Raw genomic sequence first — 8,646 nt, forward strand, 5'->3', positions numbered from 1 at the left:
TTTTCGAGCGCACTCACTCTGGTATGATCTGAATGATAAAGTGCACTGTGTCTGATCTGCAGAATGTCCCCACGCAAGACGGTGCTGTTTATCCCATTCCCGTGGGCTGAGCTGTCTCTATTGGCAGAGTATTCAGCCATTTCCCTCCGCTTGCAGGCATTACGAGTGGGTGTAAGTGTAGTGATGTTCTGAAGCTTCCTGTCACGGGCACAGCCAGGTGCAAGGGCGCCGCTGGAACTTAACATCTTTTATTGTGAACTTCCTCCAAATATCATTTATTTGAGAGAGAGTGAAAGATACTGAACTGGTGGGAAAGAGAGAAATGGGCTGTGGACTGTCATCCCTCAGTAAAATTCAAACAAGTGCATTTTTGTGCTGCCCAATTGATGTTCAGAATCAATCTTCGCAGAACAATCTGCAGAAAGGCTTTTGTTTCAGAGGCATCGATTTATTTGCTGCAATCGGGCATCAGTTAACATCTGAGTCCCAACTGTCCCAGATGAAGCGACTCTGCATGAAACCTTCACTCACTGAGAACCATCTGCACAGCCAGAAGCTGCAGGGCTGCAGGCAGTCTAAAGCGGAAGGGAGGATTAAAAACTAGCTATTATTTCTCCCTCAGCCACTCTGTCACAGAGACAGGCAGAGGGACGGCAGAGACATATGACGTTATTCACGTGCCAACAGAAGCCATTCAGCCCATCGATTCCACGCAAATCTCTATTACTTGCTTCTCTCCGTAGTTATTCATCATCAGTGCTGCATGTTCTAATATTAGGGAACTGTGTCTGTGTCGAAATGCTGTCTCCAACATACTGATCTACATATCAGTCACGGATGTTCATTTCACCGGAAGACCCTGCTGTGTGACACGGTGTGGGGAATAACTGCAAGGCATCAGGGGCATGGTACAAGCCACAACTGATTTTTCTCAATTTCGCCAGTGTATTCCCAGCTCAGGCAAATGTCTTTGCGAATCAGGTCATAACAGACCGACAGAGAACAGCACAAAAATCTTCCATCACTTCAAACGTGTGTTTCCTCAAATGTATAAATTTGGCGGGTGTATCTATTTCAGAGTGTCAGGACGCAGGAGGCTCATCAATGTGTAATGTGAAGAACGGAGCACTGTTAGAAACACTGGCGGTGGCAGTACACAAACTGAAAGCTGGAATTGTCAACGAGCAGAGGATGCTTTTCATCCATTAATTTCTGGATTGTGCGCCCACCACGATCCCTCTGGGCCGCTCTGTTAGCGCTGACCACAGCAATTTCCCGCAGTCTTCAGATTTTTGTAGCATGTACCTTCGAGGATGACATCAAAAGATCTTCACTGTTATTGTGTGATACACTGTGGCACGGATGTGTCCCGGCTGTGTCAATGTAACCACTCTGTAACTTCCTGAATTCTGCTGTTTTAATTGCAATTTCAATCAGAATCACAAAAACTATCACGCTGCAGACGGAGGCCATGCAGCCCACCTTCGCTCTGCTGGCTCCACGCAATGAGGAAATGACTGTGTTTTGATTGATTGATTATCACATGTACCTAAGTACAGTGGAAAGCATTGTTTGCGATTGGGAACGACAGATCATAGTCATCAAGGACATGCAGATCACAGCGTGAGAAAAGCAACATTTGACCAGACTCAGGAATTCAGGTTACGACATATAGGACGTGCGCTCAGCAAAATCCACATTGGCAAGATCAGCATTATTTCAAGTTAGACAATCCATTTCTCAGAGCAGCAATGGCCGAGAAGAAGCGGTTCTTCAACTTCTCTGTGTATGTTTTCAAGCTTTGGAATCTTTATCTGACCCCGATCTCATCAAAATCTTCTCAGTCAAAAATGAGGTAGTGTGCAAAATTCGAAAGCTCAACCGCAATGTGAACTCAAGACTGCTCACACATATGTCACCTGTCTGATGCAATATCACTTCTGAGACAAACGAGCCAGAACGGCGCCATATGTGGTAACCATAAATTTGGTGAGTTTTTTGGTTAACCAAGGCTATTTATGCTGCTTCAGAGTGAAAGAAGCACAGAGTTTTAATAACAGCTCCTTTCCATTCTGACTCGCTTCTCCCAGGAGACTGAGCTAGCTGCTTCACTGGAAACGGGCGGTCTTCATTGATAACTGGACGAACTCATCTTCCATTGTCACGCAGTGTTAGTGGACAGCAGTTTGAAAGCGGTCTTCAGCTCCCTATCAAACACGGATTTGTGGAGCGGCGTAGGGGTCTGCTGGGAGCAGGAAGTATGGGAATTCTGGAAAGGTGTAGAAAAGGGATACCGTGCATGCAGAAGAAATCATCTCCTTTTGGGAACCTTTGTCCAAATAATGCCAACTGAGACAAATAGAAAATGCAGAAATGCGTGTAAAGAGTGAATCTTACCCCATTATTCGGGAACAGTGTCTGTGCTTCTCGAAGTCACAGGGAGGCTTCTGCTATCTGAATCAGCATGGAATGTTACTGCAGCAAGTCCCGTCGCTCACGCAGTTGATGTGTATACATTTTTCCACGTAGCCTCCAGCTCAGATCATAGATTTCACAGCTCACATCACAGAGTGATAGAGAAGAGAAGGAAGCGATTCAGACCATCATCTTAACACAACCTGGGGATAAACTGGATGTGAGAGAGCGGACATTCTCGACTGATTCCAGCATTAACAATCTTGGTCTGTGTGGTAACGAAAGAGGAACCAGGAACTGTTTATCTCGCTTCTTAAAACAGGTGAGTAAATTTTGAAGAGCATAGATATTTCTCCCTGGTGTTCATAAAATGATCAAGAGCAGACTACTGTTCCCTGAGTGTGGTCTGACTTCTGGGCTATGGACCCAGGGCACTACCACTGTAATATTCTGTTCACAAGATCTGACCACGTGGGAAGAAATGACAGTGACAAGATCGATTGAATCGGATCCCATGAAAAACAGAAAGCGATGGAATGAAAACAGCCATGAGAGCGGGAATGTAACATTATCTGTGAGGAAGTTGTTTTACAGACTCGAGGAGAGTGCACAGTCCTGTTTCTAGGAGTCAATATCTGGGTAAGTAGACTGAATCAGTATCGGCTGTTATTTTACTACATCTTTTGTACAATGGTGAAAACACACGGGCGTTTTGTATAGAGAGGACAACTTCAAAATCCTCAATGATGTAAATCACACAAATGAGGTGAACAACAAAGCAACTGCAGAAAATCGTGTTACGTCAAAGGGGTAAACGCCCGTGCTCAACTTTCGCTCAAATTCGTTCTCTGTCAAAATCGTGAGCCTGATATTCGAACAGTGAATGGTCTATGTTAATAAAAACTGCTCTGGTCTTGCAACTTCAGTATTTAATACATCCCTACATGTATGTCTGACAACAGCAATTGATCCCTCACTGTGTTACTTCAGCACACGTAGAGAAGAAATAAATATAAGAACAACAGTCTGGGATTTGCCCCGATGCTGCTGCAGCCAATCGATTCAGCTGTAATTGAAATTGCTTCCACCTTTCCTGTGTCAGCTTAGTGGTCAGTTATCGTGCGTTGAATTGGACCCAGCATCCTTTCTCAGGTTGAACTTTCCTGGGTTATAAAGGCATGGTGAAAGACATGGTAGAGTTTACTAGAATATAAAGACGTTTGGAAGGACACGGTCAGAGTTCACTTGATACAAAGTCAATAGAAAGGACTGTCATGAAGCTTACTTTGAGATAACACCACGAGAAAAGTAAACAGCAGATTTAACGGGACGGTGAGATAGATAGAGAATCATGCGGGAGAAATCAGGAAAGACTTAGCAGTGTCTGAAGGGGGGTTATCCAGCTGATGTGACGTTAGTAAGAACAAATCTGAGGGAAGTCCCTTCGTTTAGGCGAGTGGAAAGTAGAGGTTGGAGCTTCAAAACGTACGGGGAATGATGAAGATGTTTGGAGCAGATTTATTTTTATTCCGAGAATTATTGAAATCGGAGATGAATTTTCAGAAATAAAAACCTTTTAGGAGCTCATTCCATTATATTTCAAAAGTCGTGTGCAGACACACAGGGAGTGAATTTAACAAGGACAGAGATCCTGAGCTGCCTGGATGGCGAGGCAAAAGGGACATACTCTCGAAGTGGATAATATTCATCGGAAAGAAATTGCATAGTACCTGCATCTGAAAATGCTACGTATAAGAAGAGCTGCTGACGAAGATAGGTGTTGCAGCTCATTCTACATGAAATAATATGTATTGTAAATACACTGAGCTGTTTGGTTTAGCACTGCATTGAATGGAAGTCGGTTAGCTCAGTCCGCTGAATAACTAGTTACAAGAAAGGTGAGACCAACAGCATGGGATTAATTCTCTCACTGTCTCAGGTTTGCATAAGGATCATCACCTACCCCGCTCACCTGATCTGTAATAGTGAGTAAGATTTGGCCGATAGATGTAAAACATCATTATCATTGCCATCTGTAGCCTTGAACATTTGGTCACAATCACTCGAAAGGAGAGTGAGTCCATTTAATACTCACTGATCTTCGCTTGAAAAAACCTGTGACAAGTCTCGACCTTAACCCAGTTTGAACACCCTGCTCCTCCCAACAGCAAAACTACTTGGTATGCCTTTGCCAGATTTACTAACAACATTCAAACTCCGCAAAGAGATAAATCTAATACTTTCGATTGGATAATTACCTGTGCAGGTTTGCAGGAAATGGAATGATATGAAATAAGTTAAACAGACTTTCCCAGAATGTAATCCAGTGCAGGGTCAGCGATTTGAGAAAGGTCATCAAGCTAAAACTTCACCTCTGTTTCGATATACATAGATGGATATTCACCTGGAGAATATTTGCAGGTTTTGAGATAATAATTGACAGAAATGTGAAACTGGAGTTTTCAAATAAATGCTACTTTACTCAACATTGATTTCAACTGCGTTTTAGTATGATGCGCTAATATTCCCTTGTCAATGTCAGTAACAGCATCTTCAGATAAGCATTGAACTGACAAACGTGGCATTTTACGCACCTTTAAGTAGCAGGCACGAAACAATTGCGCGACTGAAGCTGCAGACAGCAAGCTGGTCACATGTCTTACTCATACCTTAGGAACGTTAACTCAACTGCTCTACTTTTGCTGTGGTTCTGAAATTAAAGCTAACGCAGACCAGGTGAAACTGACATGGACCTGTGATTATTGAAGCATCACGTTCAGAAAAGGGACACATAAAAATATGCAAAATAGACGTCATTGAAAAATGGGTTTCCATTGGTTCCTGCGCAGTTTACAGACAATGTTACATTGCCGCTGTTGCCAGGCCTTTCCTTCGATCGGCTTCAATTCGAATCAATAAATCTTCGCAACTTCCTTCTGCAAGTTCATACTGGTAACATGAAACATACTGCATTTAGCAATAATCTTCACAATTCCTACATCCATGAACATGTTGCACGGTTTCCATGAATACTGAAGATGTAAGAATGTGATGCAAGAATAAATTCATTTCCAGTTTAAATTGTAAAGTAGGAAGAATGCACAGTAAGACTCAGAATGTCAGACATTCATGTACGTCTCCGTGTCCAGAACAGCAGCAAAACAGAGGGGTAATCTGTCCTTGAATCCCCACGTTTGCTTGCTCCATGTGTCCAGTTGGAAACCTGTGTGAAGGAGCATGCAGTCTGACAGAGCGCCTGGGAGAATCCTCGATTGTCTAATCTAAAGCTGCAATAGGAGCTGTCCATTCTGGCTGTGGGTGTAGATTGACATTTCAACATATTATTGTTGAAAACCCTCTGTCAGAAACAGCACTGGCAGAGAGTAACAGGAGGACGCTATTCCAAACACCGTTCCTACCCCGCCATTTGACATCATAATTACTGACCAAATACATCAATATCTTTCCCCGGTCCATCCACAACAGCCTGTCGCCCAAAATGAAAAAGACATTTAAGCAATCGATAATGCCTGTGCAACTATTGGTGGGGAATGCGTTTAGAGACGGTGGGTTTCTGCACGAAGTTTGTAGGTTTCCTGGGTGAGCAGTTGATTCTGGTCTGATCATGCTTCAAATGATATGATTCCGACAAAACTCACCAACAAGGGTTAAGGAATTTTCTGTTGTCCACAGCAATTTCGAGAAACCCAGACGACAGGAATTAACGATGAATCAGCAGAATAATAATTGATTCAGCTGAAATCTGAACTCCGATTCTGATGGAACTCAGAACAACAAACATTGTATCGCAAATTTAACAATGCTGTAGAAATCTAATGCGCTTTCCATTGCACCACCGAGCCGCGCGAGCCACAATTTTACTGTATACAAAGTTGTGGTTGTCGTGGAGAAAATGTAATAAATCTCCAGGAGATGCGGGGAGTTCTTCAAGGCGTAGATCTTTTATTTGCAGTCAAAAACCATGACACTCAGAAAGCAAATTATTGAACGACCCCGATATTCAGGATACATTGCACTTTATACCCTTTCTTCAGTTATATTTTTGTTAGCTTACCAGGATGCCCAACTGTGTTAGTCAGAATTATCTCACTCCATGTACACAAGAAACCATTATCGCTTTACGTCTGCAAATATGTTTTTTCTATTGTCACGATTATGTGCTTTACTGCCACCTCTGCTGCAATGATCTTACTGCCCTGACTAGACTGACATGATTAGACTTTTTTTAGCTACTCCATCCATCATAATGTTTTCCTATCCCAAGCTGATTAGATATTTAATGTCTTTTTTCTGCTCCAAGGGTTTCAAGCAGGCTGACTTGTCCCAACTTGCCATGATGATATTTAGTTGGCAAGGCTGATGTTACTAATTGCTTCTATCTCAGCCTGTCACAGTAAGCGTTCAGCCCCAGTCTAACTCTGCTAATTGGTGGAGGTGCATTCCACTATGATAATCCCATCCAGCTACAGTGGCGCCATCCTGCCACAGGCCACAGTGACCTTTTGACTCGTGTAGCATTCCACAGATCCCTTGTAAGAGATCTACAGTAGTATCCATGTTTTCTCCCTTCCCATGCTTTCATGCTCCGTACTTCCCATACGGTGTTGGGATCTTTGATCTTTGATCAGATATCAGTTTCTCTTCGCCCCACTTTCCAGGACCTGGTCCTTATCCATGTGTGCTCTTGCTTCTCAAGTAATCGGCTAAATACTCATGAAGTGTTTTGATGGCTCATAGCTTTACCACACGTTCAAACAGTGAGTTTCAATTATACAACACTCTCAGAATGAAAATTTTCTTCCTGTAACTCCTCTGATTATCCTCCCCCTAGCGTTTAACGTAGATCTGTGGTTGTAAACACTTCCCATAAGAAATTTATTCCTTTAACACGTATCTATCCCCTCACTGAACACCTTCATCTCTTCCTCATTCACTCTTCTCCGCTCTCAGATGAAGAGCCCGAGCTAAGCTAATTTAACTTCGCCATGACGAGATTGTTGTGCTGGAAAAGTACAGCAGGTCAGGCAGCATCCGAGGAGCAGGAGTATCGACACTTCTGGCATAAGCCTTTCATCAGGAATGAGACCTTTAGGTGGGAGCGGAGAGATAAATGGGCGGCAGTTGGGTTTGGGTGGAAGGTAGCGGTGAAAGCGATAATTAGATGGAAGCGGGGGATAAAGTGATAACTCAGGGGGAGAAAAGATTAATAGGTCCGGAGGGTGGTGCCGAGTTGGATACTTCGGACTGTGATAATGTGGGGGAAGGGGAATTGAGGAAGATGTTGAAATCCATATTTATCCCGTATGGTTGCAGGTTCCCAAGGCATAATATAAGGCGTCCCTCTTTCAGGCAGCGGGTGGTAACGGTTTGGCTTATGCCCGAAACGCTGATTGTCCTGTTCTGCAAACCACCTTTCAGCGGATATGTGAAATACCAAAGACTTAAAAAAGGACAAAAACTGATAGAATCAGAGTTAATGGAAATATGCACAATGCAGACCAAAACTATTTGGCCAATTGAGTCTGCTCTGTGCCGCCGAAGAGACGCACACTCCAACACCATTTCTTTCTAAACCTGCATTATTGATCCACCTACAAAAATAGAACTGTGTTCAAAAGTTCAGCGGGTCAGGCAGCATCGGTGGAGAGAAATCAGAGTGAACATTGCGAATCAAAAGCGGTTCCAAGGAATGATCTGTTGACCCCAAATGGTCATTCTGTTTTCCCTGAGCTGCAATTCCTACGTTTTTCTCTGATTTTGTATTTGATTATACAGTCCATTCAGGTTTGGTTTGCCATCTACATCTTTGGACGGCGAGAAGGAATCGGAGCAGCCAGAGGAAACCCGCACGGAAGAGAGAGAAATGGAACGTGCAAAATCCACACAGTCAGTCACATAAGTCTGGAATCGAATGCGGGTTTCTGGCCTCTTCGCCCTCCCAAGCTGCAAGCGCCCGTCCCGGATGCAAATTGAACCCAATCTCACGCAGTGAAAGGCAGTGGTAATACCTTGGATTTCTATGCAAAAAGAAGCCGATGTATCAGTACTGGAAATCAATAATCGATTAACTGTCTGAACTCTTTTTTTAAATCACTTGACCGACAGTCTTGTACGTCTTGTCATCAAAAATTCACATCTGAATACTTCTGAATGCTATGAGGTTTTCTGCCTCTCCAACCTTTTCAAAACGTTTGTCTGCGCATTCACTCA

This window comes from Chiloscyllium plagiosum, chromosome 8, assembly GCF_004010195.1.
Source record: "Chiloscyllium plagiosum isolate BGI_BamShark_2017 chromosome 8, ASM401019v2, whole genome shotgun sequence".
NCBI classification, from domain to species: Eukaryota; Metazoa; Chordata; class Chondrichthyes; order Orectolobiformes; family Hemiscylliidae; genus Chiloscyllium; species Chiloscyllium plagiosum.